Source organism: Podarcis filfolensis (assembly GCF_964270895.1).
Source record: "Podarcis filfolensis genome assembly, chromosome: 6".
NCBI classification, from domain to species: Eukaryota; Metazoa; Chordata; class Lepidosauria; order Squamata; family Lacertidae; genus Podarcis; species Podarcis filfolensis.
Genome location: NC_139609.1, coordinates 56307350 through 56328248, shown reverse-complemented (window position 1 = coordinate 56328248; position 20899 = coordinate 56307350). Strand labels below are relative to the sequence as shown.

Genomic DNA, 20899 nt, shown 5'->3' with positions numbered 1-20899 from the left:
CACACACACACACACACACACACACACACACACACACACTGACATACTTGTAGCTGCAGGAGAATTCAAGGGCACAGAGATTACCACATTTTTGGTTTTGTTGAAAATATACATGTTTCAGGCTAGTGATACTAGGACACAGGATAGTAGGGCATTGGAGAAACAGCATTCTGAGACAAAGGCTGTTGAACTTGGACTGTGGGAGTTGCAAAGTTAGCAGGAAAGATGATGAACATTTTGCAAGCAAAACAGAGATACAATTCAGCTTTTAGTCACATGCTAACTATACAAAGCTGTTGACAGTGCTTTCCAACATGCATCTTCCTACTTCACAGGGACACAAACTCTATTTTCAGCAAATAAGTTGTTCAAAATGTGAAAAAGAACTTGGTTTTCAAAATCTCAACCACACTTTAAAAAAAAAAGTAATCCTAGCTGTACACATTATCAGTATTACCTACATTGTGAGTGCTGCTCAGACCTTCATAGTCCAATAAGATTCCTTTCCCCTTCCCTTTTTATATTCCTGCTATATTTTCTTTCAATTTATCAACTCCCTCCATCAAATCAGTGCCTCTGAAGCTTTTTTATTCTGTAGAAAAATTATACTCTGCTTTTTCACTCCACAAAAGGAGTTGCTTGAAATGGCTTATAAAAATAAAAGTAAGAATAAATTCCTAATTAAACCATAAAAACACAAAGTTATGAAGCTAAAAACAGCATCTAAAGCAAACATAAAGAGCAGCACAACCATAAAAGCAGCTACAGAATCTTGTTTCAAAAAGAACATTTCGATCACTGGTGGGCAAAAAGTATGATTGTATATTGTTTTGTTTCAATTTATAAATACGGTGTGAGCACATGTGAAGGCCGTTAATACAAACACCAGAAGCTGCTGTATAGCAAATCATCATGCAAACCTCCCTGCCGCCTCACACCCTCCTCCTCCTGGTAAGCAAGAGAGACCCATCTGCTAGAATGGTAGCATAGAAGCTGCACTCCACTAGGCAAGTCACTTCTGCCATTGGCGCATCTAGCTCAGCATTGTCTCCACTGACTGGCAGTAGCTGTCCAGGGTTTAAGACAAGAGTATTTCCCAGCATCACCTGGTAATTCTGGTAACTGACTTCCTGCAATCAATACATGTGCTCTGCCACTGAGCTATAGCCTTTCCCTCTTTACCCAAGGATAAAAACATTTAGAACTAAAAGCGGGAGAGCCATTTTTAAATCACATGAACATTTTCGCCAGCATAGGCTTTGCTATTACAAGCGTGGGAACACAAAAGTAGATTTTAATCTTATACATGACGCATAGAAACAACATGAATCAATCTCCTTCAACTTGCCATTCCCCTCCATTACATCTTTGTTCAGCAGGCAATCCTAGCCACTTAAAGAAAAAAGACAGAGAAAAAACATGCAGCTTGCTCCAAAACATCATGAGTTTGTATAACTGGTCAGGAGGCAGGGTGGAGTAGAATCACAGAAATCTAGAGTTGGAAAGGTCGCTGAGGATCATGTAGACCAACACCCCACAACGCAGGAATATGCAGCAGTCCCAAACGGGGATCAAACCTACAACCTTGGCGTTATCAGCACTGCGCTCTAACCAAGTCCATTTTGTTTACCTACAGTTCTTTTCTAGCTTTTCTCCATAGCTTAGCTACACTTAAATCAAACCAATTATAATAGGTCAACTGTACATATTAGTTTTATAGGTATAGATAAATGTTTGCAGATGAAAAAAACATAACAGAAAACATGCTACGTGATTCATGCAGTTATGAATTGTGTTTATCTACACCATGATACTTCGTATACAGAAGGGAGTATCTCTTCCAAGAGAGTGGTACTTGCCATGACAAAAGTATACATTATCTAACTGATTGTATGCTTGAAAGTTTATACTGTATTGTATTGTATGTTGCCTAGCAGTTCGCTGCATGAAGTGACTGATAAATATAAACAACTAAGTAACTTTTTAAAATAAAAACAAAGTAGTCTTTTCTTCCTCAAAAGTATTCATCCATCCATCCATCCATTCATCCATGCAGTTAGCAGATTCAAATGCAAATGCATACCATCAACTAACGTTTTATTGGGCAACACATGAAGTGTTCACTCACGATGTGTTACAGGTGCCGTGATACAGTATGGTTCCTGCTTTCCCTTGTCTGGATCCTATGCTCCTCTGACAATATTTGAATGAAGAGCAAACTTGGGATGGTTTAAAATGGTTTACTTCTCCCTCTACCCACATCAACAGCATTTATATGAGTACATATATAGAACAAGGCAAGATACTTTTAGTGCCATGTATGAAAATGCCTTAACCCTGGGATCTGAATGTGATGGTTTGGGAAGACAGCGTGGTTGGTAGTGGTGTCCAGTTAGAGCACCATCAAGGGAAAAAATTCAAAACAACTGCTGCAGAACAAAATCCCAGTCTATCTTTATCTTTTCCCATTGATGCCCCAAGCAAATGCACTGGGTACTCATTTAATTCTAGTCCTGCCTGTCTGAAAACTGCTATTGTGGTAGACGGAAAAAGAAAACAAGCCGAAGGCACTGAGAAATCCCAAACACACCAAGAACTGAACCATTAAGAAATACTATAGATTTGGGAAGGGACCACAGTTCAGTGGTAGAACACATGCTATGTGCGCAGAAGGTCCTAGGCGGAATCCCTGACATGTCCTGGTTTGGCTTGGTTTTTAAAGGAATCAGGTAGCAGGTGATGTGAAAGACCTCTGCCTGAGACTTTGGAGAGCCACTGCCAGTCAGCAGACAATACTGAGCTAGATGGATAAATAGGCTGAGCTAGTATAAGTCAACTTCCTATGTCCCCATCTATCACAGAGGGCGATAAATGGTTGCATAAGGCTTCAAAGCTCCAACCCACTATGATATGGGAGGAGAGTTTCATGATGAGATAAAGTATTTTAAAGTTAAACAGGTTCATGTTCCAAATACGTTTTCACATATTTTAGTAATAAATATTCAAGAGCCTACAGTTTATACGGACTTCTAAGCATTTTAGGAAAGCAGTTGTTCCCGTACTGTCCATAAAAATACGCACATAAATACTGGAATGTAAGAGCTCTGGAAGTCTTGAAGTAGAAAGTATTTATTCTCCCCCATAGGTCTAGAAGAATATCCTGATGACCACACCACGTACAACCCTTGCACTGAACATGCTCATTGAAGCTCCAATGGGCTAAACACTATATTGAACTTTAAAGTTCAGCTGTCACCAGCCATGCCAGAAAGTGGCTAAGCATTTCTGTACTCTGAAGAACAGTAACATTCCAAAATGAGCCCATGCCACATGACACCCAGACATTCCTGTGATCCACAACTTGTACACCAGGTGTGTAAGATATAGGCAAGTGATACAATTTTACCAAAATCAAACTCCCACCAGTTTGCAAAACTATCAACATTCCCAACATATATGTCTTTCCTTGGTGGGGTGGTGTTTTTTTTGTGTGTGCCCTTTTTACTGTTTTCCCCTCTCTTAATCTTAATTCTCCAACTTTCGCTGCATGGGTGGCGGTGTTTGAGAGAAATAGATAGAATCAATTTTCATCCAAACCAGTGGGGGGGGGGGGGTGTTCCTAGTTAAATGAGAGTTTACTCCACAAAGTGTTAGGGACAAAATGCTGTTTACAGTTTTAGAGGACTGTGTCAGATAGTTAACCCTCTACTGATATATGCCAGCAACTTTGTTAAAAATGCAGCTAGAGTAAGCAAGGGAAAGAGCAGTGATATTCCCACATCTGAGGTTTGCCAATAAAAACTTGACATGCAACCCTAAAAGTGGTTCTAAACCTAGGGAAGTGTAACAAACCCTCAAGTTATGACTTTTTAACACACAATGATTTGGAAAAAGTTTTAAATTATGGCTTTTAAAGACATTAGGTTCCCAGTGCTATTTGGACAACTATAGCACCCAGAAGACTCAGTAAGGCCTGTGTCTCCTGCCCTAACGCGTCTAAGGGCTGCTTTGCGGGCTATAGTTTAAGAGCATACATCACAGAACATGCAGCTTGACTGACACCTTTTAAATAGATGCATGCAGCGGCGTGACAGATGTGATTGCACAAGATGTGTACACTTTGAGCCTACATATTATTACTATACTTATAGCTCACTTTTCTTCCACAGAGCTCAAAATGGCATATCAATAGCACCTCCAGACTGTCAGCATTTTGCACGGAGTCAAGCACATACTAAGAAATTTAGGTTTGTGCAATTAAAGTGGATTAAAGTGCTTTATCATCCCACCACAACAAATCCACTTTAAAAAAGAAACTGACTTTTGTGGTTAGGGAAGTGACAGGGAAATGCATTGAAAAGTGTGACATGAACAAATGGTCACTGCAAAGACGTATGAGTACACCACAAGCAAATCAGGATGAATGCTCATTGTTGTATGACCTCCCCACAAACAAATCAGAACCCCCAGATACAATGTAACTCCTGTGAAAGCAAATCTGGATGAATGATAAATAAATAGGTTGTCTGGAAGACCCCAAAGAATTCCCAGATAGTATCCCTAATCTACATGCTGAGAATACCCAGGCCTGCTTCAAGGCAACAAGTCTGTTGAATCACATGCCTTCAGACCAAAACCCTGGCTATAGCCTCATAAGAACATAAAAGCTTGTTGGATCAGGCCCATCTAGTCCAGTATCCTGTACTCTCACAGTGGCCAACCAATGCCTGTGGGAAAACCTCGGTTCTGACAATCCTCTAAACAGCAGTTTGGAAGGATTAGAAACATAACACTGGTTTCCTCCTCAGTTTCCTGATTTGTTCTAACTATAGCTTGTCATGGCATTCAAATCAAGCAAACCATAGTTGCCAGATTCCAAAACCATGCTTAGAACAACCAGGAAATGGAGGCGAGAACCACTGCATTAGATGGAAGGAGTGAAGCCACGGTCTATTTCCAACCTTCGAATCACATTCTGAACGGGATGTCTGAGCTAGACAATGGGGAAATATTTAGGCTGCAATTCTGTACCCATTTACTTGGGACTAAGCCCTAGGACGCGGGTGGCGCTGTGGGTTAAACCACAGAGCATAGGGCTTGCCAATCAGAAGGTCAGCGGTTCGAATCCCCACGACGGGGTGAGCTCCTGTCGCTCAGTCCCTGCTCCTGCCAACGTAGCAGTTCGAAAGCACGAAGTGCAAGTAGATAAATAGGTACCACTCTGGCGGGAAAATAAATGGTGTTTCCGTGTGCTGCTCTGGTTCACCAGAAGCAGCTTAGTCATGCTGGCCACATGATCCGAAAGCTGTACGCCAGCTCCCTCGGCCAGTAAAGCGAGATGAGCGCTGCAACCCCCAGAGTCGTCCGCGACTGGACCTAATGGTCAGGGGTCCCTTTACCTTTAAGCCCTATGAACTCAGTTACTTCTCAGTAGACATGAATAGAATTGCACTCTTAGTCACGTTACACAATTGAGACAAATAATAATCATAGCAGTGAGTAACAAACTGACCCTAAAATCAGCTCATGGCTTCAGATACATACTTAGAATAAAGTCAAGTACCTATTTCACTGATGTTAATTCCACTTTTCTGCACATGGTGAATAACAGAGGAGTATCTTCCACTTCACAACCACAATGCTTTTGCCCATTTGTTAGTACACTTACATCATTACCAGTATGTAGTACTGGAATAAACCCTGATAGATGATATTTGCTTTTATATAAATGCTGCCTTCTGCCAGCCTTCTCGCTTGAGTTGAAGCACTGGTCCCCGAGTTCCTTATTTATACAATGGGAGCAGTATTCTAGTTTATTTTGGGGAGATGAGCAAGCCGACACTATCAGTAAAGGATTGAAGGAGTGTTAAGCCTGGCAATGATTTTTTTCCAGCATGAATATCAGGAGAATTTATTGCTAACTTATTAGAAACCTTGACAGGAGACTGAAAAATCACCAAACTATAAATTGTCAAAACCAGAAATGGATCCTTTAGTATAAACACAAACCCACACACAAATTTCTCTCAGCAACTGCTATGGCAAGCTACACCATTTTATCTGCATTCAGATGAAGGCATGTGGGTACAATCAAGAAGTACAAGCCCAACAATTTAGTCAGTCTCTCTGGCACGAGGTATCACAAATTACCACCCATGGAAATCTGGACAAGTAAGTGTATATGGCATATCAAAATGGCAGCCAATAAGAACTACCAATTGACTAGATTTTTAGTAGTCTTAAAGATCCTGTTTGCAGTTAAAGCCTAGTCTCAGTGCCAAGCAAATTTTAAATTTAAATGAATAAATAAGCAGTAAAGATACAGATGAGCAGTGGTGGTTTTTCAGTCTTTCTGGGAGCGGAAATACTGGCAACAACACCACATACAAGTACATGCACAAATATAAAGAGCAGGGAGGTCAGACATTCATCCTTCAATGATTAGTTAGTGTGACTGAATAACTAATTGCGATTCTTTTTGTCTGGAATCAAAATAATTTCATTCAACAATTGTCCACTGATTTCACTTTCCGTATTTGTTTGTTTCAAAGTACACCTTTTATTTGGCAGTGAAAGGAGGTTAGGGAAAGAGGTAGACGAAAGAGACAGGCAACAGGAGTAAAGAGAGACCCAATACCATATGGCACATAGGCATATTAATTACTGCTGCTTTTTAATTAACAATTGCTTAATCTGAGCAGTAACATTTGCCTTGACATCTTTTGACTCTCTCCTAACCTGTGAAGTGCGCATGCCATGCCAAGTCATCAATTAATTTTTATTGACGTTTTCTTCCCTTAAACAGGCACAATACCAGGGTTTTCCAATTAACACCTCCACACTCTCTAATTAGTGCAATTAACAGACTGATGGATGCCCGGAGTTTCCCTGGGAGAGAGAGCACAGAGATCAGCTGGTTTTGCTGTATGGACAGATCTCTCACTGAGAGCAAGCACACGTAACAGTATATACATGTTATCTTCTAGAATTTTAAAATGAAGTATTTGCAGATCTGGGGGCAAGCTACAAAGAATTTGTTCTCTGTATTGGGAGAGCTGTACGTGTAATGCAGTGGTGTACATGTACAAAAACACAGAAATGTTTATCCTTAAAGCAGTACAAAGCTCATCAAAATGTTCAGCAACCCACGTACTGTATGCTCTCGTTACAGAGGTAGCTATATTATGACAGTGCTCTGAAGCAACTGTTTCAAATTGCAGTTTTACCATATACAAAAACTGTAAAGTTAGATTCTCAAATATATTCTTCTCATAAAGTTTTTGACGCAGCAAGGAGTAAAAGCTTCTCTTTCTCCTTTCACTTCTCGATCTCTTAAACTACAGGAGCAAAAAAAAAAAAAAAAGAATCAGGCAGACACCTTAATTTTTTCTTCTTCCAATATTCTGGTCCCACACACCTCAAGACAAGAGAGTTAAGCTAATGTGCTTGTAGCAACAGTCTGTAGATGCTCTTAACTGTCATTTCAACTCTGCATATATCTTACTAAAAGATTCCTTCTGCCAACATAAAATCATCACCTCACATCCGTCCGCTTTGCTCTTCTGAATGTTGGGTAAATAACTTCTCCTGCCAAGAATATACTTGTCACCGATAGCAACCAGAAACTCCATGGCCTCAAGTCTTCCCCCAATGAGCACCTTCAACTGTCATGGAACCTTCTGCCATCAAAGATTCTGCTCTCGCCACCTTTACACATTTGACCCCCCGGTGTAAGTCACAGCAGATAAGACACCCACATGCATCATCTGTGTCTGTGCCTTCCACCTCACTGCCAAGTAGCACTGAGTGGCAGGGAGAAAGCAAGAGCCCACAAGTACAACAGCAACACTCCAGAAGGCAGCAAAAACTCTGTATTTGCTTTCTACTTGGGAAGCAGGAGAATAGAGTGCACAACACTGTAAGAGACAGCAAGGTCTACTTAGATCTGTGAGTTAGAAACTGATAGGAGTCAAATGGCTCTTGGGACCTGGGTTGTGGGCGCCAAAACAGAATGTACAGTCGCCATTTGGGGGGGCAGGTTAAGCAACACTTTTTATTTATTATTTTGATAAGCATGAACTAGTACACAATTCACATAAGTGAGATTGTTAATATCACTTTAACAGAAATTGTTAATACATGTCTAATTTAGTGTTTACAATAAAAATACTGGTACCATACTTCAGTTTTCAAAACACTCTACTATTTATTGCTAAACTCTTTAACATATTGTTTATCCTTAACATATACTTTGAGGCTTCAAAGCACAAACATTTCAGTAATCCTGGAGTGTCAGTCAGGCTCAAAACATGGCACCCAGACTTTTTGAGGTGCTCGCAAATGGAGAATCTTTAGGTGCAAAATGCACCTGGTGCCCTGCTAGTTTTGAACCCTGTCTGTGAGGGTCTATTTTTAAGCTTGGAAAAGAAAAGTCATCAGAAGATAAGAGGATTCACTTTGATTAGAAAAAAAACCTGATTCTGTAAATAGTATATGGGCTAAAAAGGAGCAAATATCAATTTTGTCCAAACTTGAATGTCAAAAAGCAATCTGAAGAAGTGTGCATGCACACGAAAGCTTATACCAAGAACAAACTTAGTTGGTCTCTAAGGTGCTACTGGAAAATTCTTTTATTTTTTTATATATGTCAAAAAGCAAGACGCACCACTCACTAGCTCCTCAGTGCACTCCACAGTTAAATCCAGGAAGTTCAGAACATGGAATGGTACAAGCAAGAGCTGTGCACTGCAAGTACAGTAAGCCCTCCAGGGATCTCACTTAAAGCCCAAATTGTATATAGTCAAAACACAATGGAGGTCCCACCCGCCATTGCACCCAAAGTATTTTTTCCTGGATGCTCACCCCCCTTTTTTAAATTGCCAAACACATAAAGCTGAATGAACATAAATTGTGAACTTACTATACAGTGGTAGTACAGCAAATTGTTGCATATAAGTATGTAGGCCAAGCATGCACACAGCAGTAGGCAATATGTGCAAATATACAAACGTGTATGCATACACACATCCTTCCCCACTCCAGAAGCCATGACCAATCTGAGACGAATGAAGATTCCTTCCAGTACCAAAAAATATGAAGATTAGACTGAAAATTCAATATGTAGCACATCACACTCAACATCAACAGCATTCTGTCTAGATTAAACAAACCCTAATCTCCAGGAAGCATAGGGAGAGAATATATTCTAAACCCTATTCACATACGTACCCTGTGTTTTGGACAATTCTCTGGCTTTCTTGCACCTTCTATATCACATTCTATCTGAAAAAGGAGGCCGAATGAAATTTTTAACTTCTGGCACTGAGCTGGCAGGAGCTTATTTTTGGTTGAAAGTCGGAACATACTCTCGTCATATTTTAATAACCACAGTCTCAGAGATCCAAATTCATACAGCTTCAGGGCAATTCCCATTCAGTTCCAAACTCTGAAAGTTCAGCCCCTCCCAACATTCAACCAAACCAGTTTGCCCAATTCATTCTTTCAGGCTTCAGAACTACCAAGAAAGGAAGAGACTAAGGCCAGGCATAGCACTCAGTTTACCACCCAAAAGGTCTTCTCCCCAAGTTGTGAACACCAGGATTCAAATCCATCAGCATGCAGCTACTCTTTGCTAAAGGTTAGCAGAAGTAGCTAAATGAAACACTTAATTCTTTCATTTAAGCTCGTAAATATTTTTTATTTTATTAATTTCATAAAATTTATATGCCATTCACTTAAAAAAAACAATCAAAACAGTTAACACAAGACAAAACAGTACAATAAAAAACCATACATATTGATTTAAAGAAGTGGAGATGCCAACATGTTCAACAGGTTGGTACAACAGTCAATCCTTTCCTAGCAAAGTCCTGTAAATTTCCCCAAGTCTGTTTGTCTCTCCCTTAAGAATAGAATCTGTTGCCTATATTCTGGCAAAAGATCACAAAAAAGTAATGGAAAGGAAATGCTTTATGAACCCAGGAAGATGGAGGGGCAAAGAAGGTGGGGTGATGAAGAACAGACTTGCCCCAACTATCCTAACTAGCAACGTACTATTATTAACTTACCTAAACATTTCTACATCATCCTTTACTGTACTTGAATTTTAGGGTGATGTGCAACAAAAAAATCATATCATAATGAAAATTACATTAAAACAGCAAAAAAATGTTAAAAACAAACCAAAGTTTACAACAGACTAAGATACTTGGGTAAATAATAACATTTTTTCCAGGCACCAGGAACACTGCAATACATGCATCAAGTGTGCCTCTTTGGGGAGGGCATGCCATAGGCATAACGCCACTATTGAGAAGCCTCTGTCTCTTGCGGTCAAATAATGTATCTCTGATAAAGGAGGTACATGGACAAGGGCCTCAGCAGATCTTAACATGTAGGCAAGTTGGTACTGAAAGAGATGCTCCTTCAGGCATAAGAGATGCCACAATCAACACTTTTTCATGCCTAGAGTTGTGTTTCTCTGCTTATTTTATTCTCAACATTCAGCAAATGATCTGGATATATCTGAGGCTAAAGCTAAGTAGTTGGGAAACAAAACAGTCTTTTTCAAAAAAGATTTATTATCAAGTACTGTTGCACTGAGAACAGTGATTTTCTAGGCCACCTTATAAAGGTTATTTCACAGAATTCTTTCTGTCCTCCAACTGCCAAGGAGAAACGTGTCACACAGGAAGCTGCCCTAAGCCTCATGGCTCATCACCCATGTCAAAACCCCAAAGTCTACATACTGCACCATACGACTTGATACTTTGAATTCCAGGGTCTGTGGAGACTTGTACAAGGTGTAGAAAGGAAGGGAGCAATACCTCCTTGCCAACTGGCCAAGCCTCCCTAGGACCACTTCAGAATGCTACAACTTGGCCTTTAGATTGACTAAGCAACACTAGTGCTAGCCAGGAATGAGTTTGCACAGCTATCTGAAGGATAAAGTATTTTCTCTCACAAACCTTTACTCACATTCAGTCTTTGCTTAAACATGTGAAGAGTTGAACGATATTCCTCCCCAAGTGTGGGTAATAGGAAGTCTTTAGAAAACAGCTCTTAATCTTAAAAGGCTTAGGGTTCAGGAGGAGAAGAAGAACCTAGGATTGCTCAGAGTGGCTTTTTACCCTTTAATTAACACACAAACACATGGAAATGTGGAAAGGGATTAGAAAATAAAATCTGCAAGAGCTAAAATGAATTTAAAGCATTACAGTAAATTAGAAGAGATTTAAGGAAGCAAGGATTGGCTTAGTCCAGGTACCCCTTTTAATGGGATCACACCTATGGATGCTTTCATCTACTACTTTCATCTAGCTAAAAAGCAACTTTTTATTTTGGAGTAAGTCACTTTTGAGCCCACCCTATGCACTAATAGTCATTAAAAGAACATGACAACTTCCCTTCAATGTCCCATGCCCTTGCACTTCATAATTTTCTATAGTCTAGTGTTGCTTCTAGTGTTGACATTCATTAGTGAACTCACAGTGCTAAACAATGTGAAACCCTGTCCAGATTCTGTTGCTTTCCAAGTTTTTCCTATTTCTCCAAATCCTTGACTCTGAAGAGGAGTTGAAAATAATTCTATAGCAGTTGTCTCGCTGAAGCTGGAGCCAGGGAGAAGTTGCATAGACTTACATTTCTTACAGTCTCCTTTCTCCTACGTCATAAAGAAGTGAGAATTGTAGACATTTGCATTGTACAACTGGGGACTCTATTTTTGACAAAGGAAATAACATTTGAAAGTCCAGTCCAGGGGGCTAGACCGTCAAGACTATGTGCAGCAGGTAAAGTATTTACAAGATAATGAAAATTTTCACAGGAGGTGTTCAACTGGTGGGAATGAAGATGAATTAGAAAAGGATCTATGGGCTTCTAATACAGCCTAGAACAACCTTTGCATATCCACCATTTTAAGCAAACCTTAGCACTTCAATAGGGGACCACATAGTTAACAATGAGCAGGAATTGGCCTCTCCAATACAGTCACTTGCCTTCCCCTAGAAGGGCCATAGGTCAATATTCCATGTAGAAGGTCCCATGTACAAGCCATGGTATTTCCAGATACAGCTAGAAAAGATTCTGCCTGAAACCCTGAAGAACCACTGCCAGTTGATCTATAGAATACAGATCTAGACAAACCAATGATCTGACTTGATACAAGGTCACTTCCTATGTGCCTTTCATCAGAATGAGGGGGGGAAATAGCCAACTTTTTAATCCTTCCACAGTAGCAGAGTTTCTTCCGCCATTATTATCCTATATGAGATGCCAAGACTAGAATTGGAAGCCTTCATCTCTTCTGCGGAGAGGAGTGACTGGGTGAGGCAACCGGCCTGCTTTCGCTGCCTTCAGCGACTGAAAAAGTGCCAGGCGTTGGCATCCTGGTTTCACCCACTGCTTGCTTTCTGCTGAGCTCTTGAAAAGATTAAAAAAAGAGCCCCACTCCATCTCATTAAGAAAGTAAACACAAGAGCCATCTAAGTGTCTAATTAAGCTTCTAATTAGTCCCTGCTTGTTACTAATGCAAATTAGATTACGCCGCTTAACTACAGCATGTCCACAACACCCTTGTTAATTGCGGCCTTTTGAAATTAAATTACTCCCTAATTAGCATATCAAAGCCATTGATTCGAAGCCAGGAAAGATGAGGGCAGAAGGAAGCTGAACGCCAAGTTTTGTTAATCAGGGACGACTAATTAAATAGTGACGTTGCACACACAGGGGCTCCTGCCTTACTGTTTGGGAGACTCAGGAAACCATGTGTGTGTGTGTGTGTGACTGGGTCTAAGCGAGGGTAACAGAACCTTCCTCATTGTGCCACCCTGAAAGGTTTCAAAAAGGAGGAGGGCATAGAGAAGAGGCTACTGCTTGCCAGCACTAATCTGTTCAGAGATGGCAACTGAATTTTTAAACTTTTGTTCTGTTGCCACCGGGAAGGCTATTTCATGCTATAACGAAAAATGCTTGTTTCCAACATGACTGCTCTTTTAAAAGACATCCTCAAAATATAATTGTGCATATGCAGTGCCTCTGGACTTGCGTGCAAATAACTCTAGCCAATACTTTCCTCTGTTTTTAGAATGAATCTGGTCATTCACAACTTCTGGCACCCCAAAACAACTGTAGTCCTCTATCAAACCAATTAAGGCAACCTAAGTTTACCATCAAGTTCACACCAGATGCATCTTAGGCATACACCTAAGAATGGGATTTAAAAAGCCAAAGAACATTTAAGAGTTCAGATCCGAGTTTTCCAAATTTTCCATCATATCGTATAACCCCCCTAGTTTATTCGAGACTATACATAAAAAGTGATGCAGAACAAAAAAGGTCTTGCTTTTAATCAAGTACAAACCACAATGAGGATAGATTACCAGATTTTAGGAAAGTGATTATAACCAACAGCCCTGCAAAGAACAAAATCCTGTGGTATCTTACAGACTAACAGATGTATTGCAGTGCAAGTATTTGTGAACTAGGGTCCACTTCAATAGATACCAATAGATACCTCAACTGATGATAAGACTACGGAGGCTTGAGGGTGGGGGACGGGAGACGAGGCATGTAAATAGCAAGGCCAGAAGTGTATGAAACGCAAAGAGATATATCCTGTGACATTTCTGTGGAAAGCTCAAATGTATGTAAGATATACAGAGTGGCCTCTCTTATTCCCGAGAAAAGAGCAAGAGAACTACTAAGAACTGTCCCCCCCTCACCTGTTAACTAGGGATTATTGGGGGGGGGCTTTTTGCAAGGTAAAAAGAGGGAGCAATCCAGAGACAGGGTAAGAAGTTGCCTAGGGTAAGACACTTTTGTGTATCCTTGGTATACATTCTGAAAGTCCAAGATGGCTGACATGCGATCTGGGGCAAAATGTACTACCCCACTGCCTCTGAAGGAATGGAGTCCCTGAATACTCTATGAAAGTGGGGGAAAGAAAAAGAGCTATGTTTCTGAAGGACAATCATTCAGACACCATTTTCTTGTTAAATATTTTCTGCATGTACAAATTAACTTATATTCACATTAATACCAGAATATGCACAATGCAGTTTTTAAGGACTAGATATTTCTCCATTCGCTTTGGCAAACCCAAGTGATAATAAGTACCAATTGTCACTGCAGGTACAAGCCAGACTAAGAGTGAAATATTCAAGTGTGGCTTATAGGAAAGGATACTATGAATCTATAAACTAGATTTTTCCCATTTCATTTTTGTATATATAAAAAATAACACCTATTTTTTGCAACCCAGGCTTGTAATCGAAATCATATAAATTGTATGACTTTTCAACAACTAAGGCTCAGAGCTATGCATGCCAACCTTGAGAATATGTACCACTGAACATGCAGGGTTTAAAGCTGTTTTTCCATAACAGTATTTTTAAAAAATGAAATTCATCCTATGCATGCATCCCACTGTTTCAATGCTTATTTCCAATAAACATATATAGTATTTCAGGCTATCATGCAAAGGCCAAACCTACAGTGGTAAGAATTTAGTCACTAAAAATGGACCTCTTCTTCTTATTTCCCATCAACAACATTCAAACATGCACAAAAAAGTGAGAGGGCAAATGAAATTTCTAGTTTCATGTGAACAAACCCTCCATTTTATTCAGCATTAGAAAACTAAGGTGACGTGTACTGACATAAGTTATTCAAAATACGCTGGAAAATGTATTACTTGAGCATGCAGTTTTTTGTGGAATACTAAAAAGGACTTTAAAATATCTAAATGAGAACGTACTTTGAAGTTGTAGGAAGGAGCACACCATCCAATATCAACCTTGCCCACTCTAAAAAGGTTTCACTACCACACTACTACAGCTACTAAATTTAGCGCATGGTAAGGAGAGGTTGGATTGGTCTGGAAGACTGCAATCTTAAACCCTCTTGCCTAGGAGTAAGCTTCATTGAACTCAGTGGGATTTACATCAGAGTAAACAAGTATAGGGCTCTAATGTACATAAACTTGATGCATTTAAGTCACAATAGAAGTGAAAATTGAACCAATCCAGAACAAATATTGCAATATTTTTTTATCTTAAATATATATGAATGCTGGGGGAGCCACTATGGTATTTTAAATAATGTGCTTGGGTATCCTTATTCAGCCATCAAGTTCACTCAGAGGCCTGATATAAATCACAGTATTTTACAGGGTAGTTGGGAGAATAAAACGGGCAATCCCTTGGAGGAAGGGGGGGAGATCAGATGTCATCTCCACAACAGTGTTCAAAATTCGCCAGGCGCCAGGTTCATTTGGCACCTGGCTATCAGCCACTTGCAACCAAGTGAAGATGCCCAGGTGTCAGGATGGTACCTGATGTCTCCAGCCCTCTGGAGATCCTTGGATCTGGACTGTTTTCACACACTAACAACGCATCCCGCAGAATTCTATCTGTTATATTTTATCTGCGCAATCACAATTAATTTCAGGAAGCAAAAAGTCTTATTGGAAAAGATGACTTTTGAGCTGTCTGGCCCCAAAATAACAACTACGCATTCCGTTTTGGTGACTGTAACCCTGGTTTAAGAAGCCATTTGGTGCCTAGCTTATATATCAGAGTTTCTAACGCTGCTCCACAATGCACTGCACTGTGAACTTCCATAACCAATAGAAGTATCAGGGTAAGCATAGGAGGCTGCAACTAAACTAACAAGCTTCTAAGGGTAGCATAAAACCAGGACAGTTGAAGCATTTTATAGTCTAAAGTTCAATTTATGCTCTGCAAGACCCACACCTAACCTGAAGTTCTATCATCATACACAGCCCTGAGCTGTTCCACGAAGATCATCTTTGGTACAGGAGATGACCAACTAACCATGCTGTTCTGCTTAGTAGAAAAATACATTTCAATATAGAAACCTTGAAAGCATCACTTTCCCAAAGGGCCCAGAGATTTCCAAGTCAATCAGTGATGATGAAACTAAGAAGAGGGATGCATACACCTTCCAACTTTTTTCCTTTGCATAATTATAATACACGAAGCTACTGTCATAGTGCAAAAACTACTTAGCAAAATTAAGAAATCAGTAATTCAAGGGATACACAGAATAGAAGCAGCTCAGTTATCACTTTATATCTAACACACCAAGCTAGGTGGTGTTTTTATGTTCAGGTTCACAACTAACTGGAGCATAATATTGACCACGATTTAATTATGACTTGATATTCCTCCTCCTACCCCTTGATGATTTAGAACAAGCAAGTGACAAAACACAGCCTACAGAGTGTAAATGGGTCTTGAACATTTTTGTGAGCCCTTGAAAAGATAAGCTTGAAATCAAAATAGCAAAGTGCATTGTAGGCTCAGAAATTGGTGAAAAAGTAGAAAGCCCAGCATTATTAGTGGTAGAACACATACTAGCATGCAAAATGTGCTTTGTTCAATCCCCAACTGAGCTAAATGGTCTACCCCTTAGACAATACTAGGTTCAACCGAAGGTAACCCTTGGGTAATTATTAATTATGCTCCAAAACATTTCATTTATTTGAAGTCCAAACTATTTTATGGCTTTTGCTGTGCTACCATCAGGTTCTCACATTTAGGGATTTTTTTGTAGTTTCTATTAGTAATAGGCCAACCAGCTAAGGAATGGAGTCAGTGGCACATGCCTGATTTCCAACTAGTTTTATTTTTAAACTTTATGTCAATTATAGTTGGCAAATCTGTTAGCACTTTTAAGTTGCATATGCCTAAATATATTCATCCTAATAATAATAGTTTCCTACTTTCATTCTGAAAGAGGAATTGCATCGACCACCATATTCACATAAATAAGAATTATGCCAATTACACATTAACCTGCAAAATTACTTGCTATGCAAAACTGAACTCCAGTGGAGTTTTCTTAAATGTGCATGTGTTTTAATTTATAAAATTTCATTCACTTTTGCCGAATCAGTAGTTCTGTCTGTAGGGGAAGCCATTTCTGCATGACAAGTCTATGCTCTCAGCTGCGACTGTCGTTAATCAGAAACACTACCATTTCTCAACAACAGTTGTATAAAAACAGCTATGAAAGGACCAAACTAAGCAGAGAAGCTAGGTGAGATAGCCATTAAACAGACTTGCTGGTAAGTTTACATTGTTGTCTTCCATGATTATCATTTTATATCCAGACAGATGGACAGATAGGGCAAAAAACTTTAATTTCACAATACTTCTGTATAGCCTAATCACTAGAGGGATCCCAGTCTGAGGAAGAACACTACAGGATTGAAAACAGTAGCCGTAAGGTGAACGATACATACAAGTTTATACTCTTGCCAGGTCTGTGAGAACACTTAAGTACCATTAACAGTAGTGGCCTTTCTAAAGCAATGGAGATTGAGGAAGTGAAAAATTTGTTCTCTACTGCTCATGCTATTCTGTTGCAATCTAAAATTTGCTCCATCCATCTATTCATGATCATGTTATAGAACTAGGGAGACATAGAGTTTGAATAACTCTGCAGTTTCAGTGTAATGCAGAAAAGAGAAAAACACTTCAAGATATAGTTTATTTAAATAATTTTTAAAGAAATAATAAAAAAAGCTTGTGCGAATAAGTCAGTACCTTTGATTGCCAGCTTTTTGTTTAAGAAAGCAGAAAAGGGGACAAAGAGTTGAGAAGTTAATAAAGTGGGGAAAGAAGTCTATTCATATTGAAGGAGTCTGTCTCGTCTCGTGGGAAGAACCGAAATTTACAACAAAAAAATTACTTCAGCAGAGAAAAGAAGCAGGTTTAAGTGAAGGTGCTCTACGTTTTTAATTGAAAGGGAGAGTCAAATGAAATATCCAATATCCCCATTTGAAAGAGAATGAAAACCCAGCTACATTGGCAAGAAATTGCTAAAGCACTATTTTTTTTCCTGAAGTCTTCTTAGGAAGTGGAAGGAAGAGGTGGTTTCCTTTCTATACAGTATATGAAGACACCCCAAGAAAGGCGGGGGCAGAAACAAGTTTTATTCATTTATTTTATATAAGAAGAGTAAGATAATAAAAGAAAGTTTTATAATGTCACAGTTTGGAAGAAGCAGTAGGGGGGGGGAGAGAGTGTGTTTTAAAAAAGCAGCTAAGAACAGAAGGACTAGCTCTAACCACCCGCTGCACAAGCCTCCTTCCCAACGAGATTCAATTAATTGATAACAAGAGGCATCAAATTAATTTTTCAAGGATGTTAGATTTTGATGAAGGAAAAAATCTCTCTGATTTTAATCGGGGCGGCGTTTAAAAGGCATAAATGAATATCCCTTTCTAATCATCTGAGGCGCCGAGGAAGCGCCAAGCGGTTAACGTGCAAATTCAAACCGTTTAATTAGGGGGGGGCAGGGAGGAGGCAGCATGGGGAAGGAAAACAGTTTCTCTTTTAAGAAGCTTTTATGAAGAAATTGTTTTTTTATTTTAAAAAAAAACCCCTCTCGCCATTATGTACTTGTGCAACACGCAAAATTTCGGCTTGGGACAAAGTCAGGAGTTTTACTCTCGAATAGAGATAATTTCCCATCACAACCTAATTAAACAGAAAAGAAAATACAAAAATGGGGAAAAAATTCAACCATGGATGAAAAAAGAAAATGAATGGAATTGCAACTCTTAGCCACACTATGCCCTCAGTGTGTCCTGCTACTGGAAACCTACCTTACACACTTGCACATGGATAAAAGTGTGCAGGAAAGAAAGGAGACATGCACAACACACAAAATTAAAGTAATGAAAGGAAGCCTCATCTCCCACCTTGATTTGTGTGTTTACATTTTTACAGGATAGAGAGGCTCTGAATGACTTTGCTGCTCTGCAAGCAGGGATTTAGCTCATGGAAAGCTCACGCGAATTCACCAGCGGAAGACATCAAATACAGCTACCTTGCATATACTGTGTCCAGTCTCCTTCATTCATAGCTTATACAAGAGAAGTCATTACCAGTCATGGGACAAATTTACACCTCAACAAGATTTTCAGATAGCAGCCCCCCCCCCCCCCCATTTTCACATTTGGTCTCACACTCAGTAAAAGGTTTAATATGTGAATTAAAACATACTGCCCCACCATGTAGCAAGAAAGTCAAATGTGGGGGGTTTAGTTGTCATCTCAAGCATTAGCTACATACAGCTAATGGCTTAATCACCAATTCAGAACCAGACAAAAGCATTTCTAGCCCTGCTAAGCCTGTGTGTGTGTGTGGAAGAGACACAGCTTTCCAGTTGTTGTTTTCCTTGCCCCTAGAGACAATGAGAAGTCTGTCTGCCCAGCTACCTATAAATTGCAAGCACCAGAAATATCCACAGGTACATGGGCAATATTCTGATGAGTGATCAGCTGGGGAGGGGATGCTTAATAAAGCAACTATGGTTCAGCCCACATATTCTAAGCTTAATAAGGGCAGGGGAAGCCAGTTGCTTCTGCTGAAACTACAGTGGACGTTCAGGTTGCGAATGTGATCTGTGCAGGATGCACGTTCGCAACCTGCAGCGGCAAGTCTGCGCACGCGTGGGTTGTGATTTGGCGCTTCTGCACATGCGCAACCGCCGAAACCCGGAAGTAACCTGTTCTAGTACTTCCGGGTTTCGGTGGGTCTGTAACCCAAAAAAAACGCAACCTGAAGCATCTGTAACATGAGGTATGACTGTATTGTCAAATAACCCCAAACATCAGATGCAAGAAGAAGCAGGCCAAGGAACAAGCTCTCATATAGAAGTGTTCATTTAAACTGCTGGTTTAAATTTAAACTGCTGGTTTAAATGAGGGAAAAGGCCTTCTCCATGATGGCCGCATGGGTTTGGAACTTTATGCCAGTGCATCTGAGACAGGCTTCCAGGCTTCAAGTTTTTCAAAAGGCTTTAAAGACATCTCTTTTCTGACTAGTCCAGTCTTGAACTGAGAGTTCCTAGTTGAGATTCCTGCATTGCAGCAGAGTTGGACTAGAATGACCCCTGGGGCCCTTCCAACTATACAATTCTATTTTTCTAGTGCTGTAAAAGTGCTTAATTGGCCAGCTGAGCATATTTATTTTTTTGTTTTTGAACACTGTATATATTTTGCAAACTTTTACAGTTGATATTTTGTAAACATTTCCTACTTCAAGCCACTGTGGATGGGCATCGTCCAGAAAGAAATACCCTAAATAAGTAAAAATACAGTAAAATTTGAAACACCGCCCCCCCAGTGCAACCACACTTTCTTCGGAAGGCAAGAATCTGTCTTAAACAAGACTTTAATATATATTTTTTTTAATCATGCAGGCATGCACTACAGAATCCAAGAAGTAAAAGGTATTACCGGCAACTTGTTAGGAGTTGTGTGAATCAACTTCCCTGATTCAAGTTCTGCCCTGTTTTATGAGAGTGAAGCATACCTCAGTCATACCACCAAGGTAGCTGCTGAAATACTACCATCATTTTGTACGTACTGTCAAAGAAAGAACAAGAAGATGCAGCATAACAAGTACTCAGATACGGAAAGCCTATCCAGTGTCTTACTCTAATTAAGCCCTTTACTCAACAGAAGCAGCAGTTTGCTGTCAATGAAAAAAAAAGCAACTACTATCCTCAAGAAGATAGTGGAAATGGGCCTTGGCCCAGTCCCAAACTGCTCTATGAAAATGTTTGTTCTGTTAAAACTGTTCCTATATCCTACAGATATGGTGCAGCTTATCATTTTTTTTTAACAATAAAGAACTAATAAATCAGAATCAGTAAGTAGTACCAGCAGCCAGGAGACAAATTCCTAAATCCTCCAGGCAAAAATGTATCCAGTGCATACATGCCTATAGTGCAAGATTATACCATTTAACTGGTGCCGCCCTCAGTGCAAAGCTGTACATCTGGGAACTCTGCCTGCTTCAGTTAATTTTTCCTTACAGTTTACAAGGCTCCAAATTAGCCACTTCCTTCAACAAGAAACAGC

At 39.8% G+C, this 20899-nt stretch overlaps 1 protein-coding gene and 1 long non-coding RNA gene across 9 annotated transcripts in view; one reads left to right on the top strand and one right to left on the bottom strand.

Moving 5' to 3' along the window:
- Positions 1 to 20899, bottom strand: part of FOXP4 (forkhead box P4) — a 159362-nt gene that overhangs the window by 122859 nt on the left and 15604 nt on the right. For 2 of the 8 annotated variants that reach the window (XM_083618011.1, XM_083618017.1), the window contains exon 1: positions 7539 to 7690. The exons of 4 other annotated variants lie outside the window; for them this stretch is intronic. The gene's annotated coding sequence lies outside the window, so the exon portion shown is untranslated. Of the gene's footprint in view, positions 1 to 7378; positions 7691 to 20899 lie in introns of those variants that run through there. 2 more of the 8 variants (XM_083618016.1, XM_083618020.1) reach the window with 2 other exon arrangements.
- LOC310764373 lies at positions 11668 to 18866 on the top strand. The gene is made up of 2 exons (XR_014549125.1): positions 11668 to 11789; positions 18759 to 18866. It is a non-coding gene; the product is annotated as an uncharacterized lncRNA (long non-coding RNA).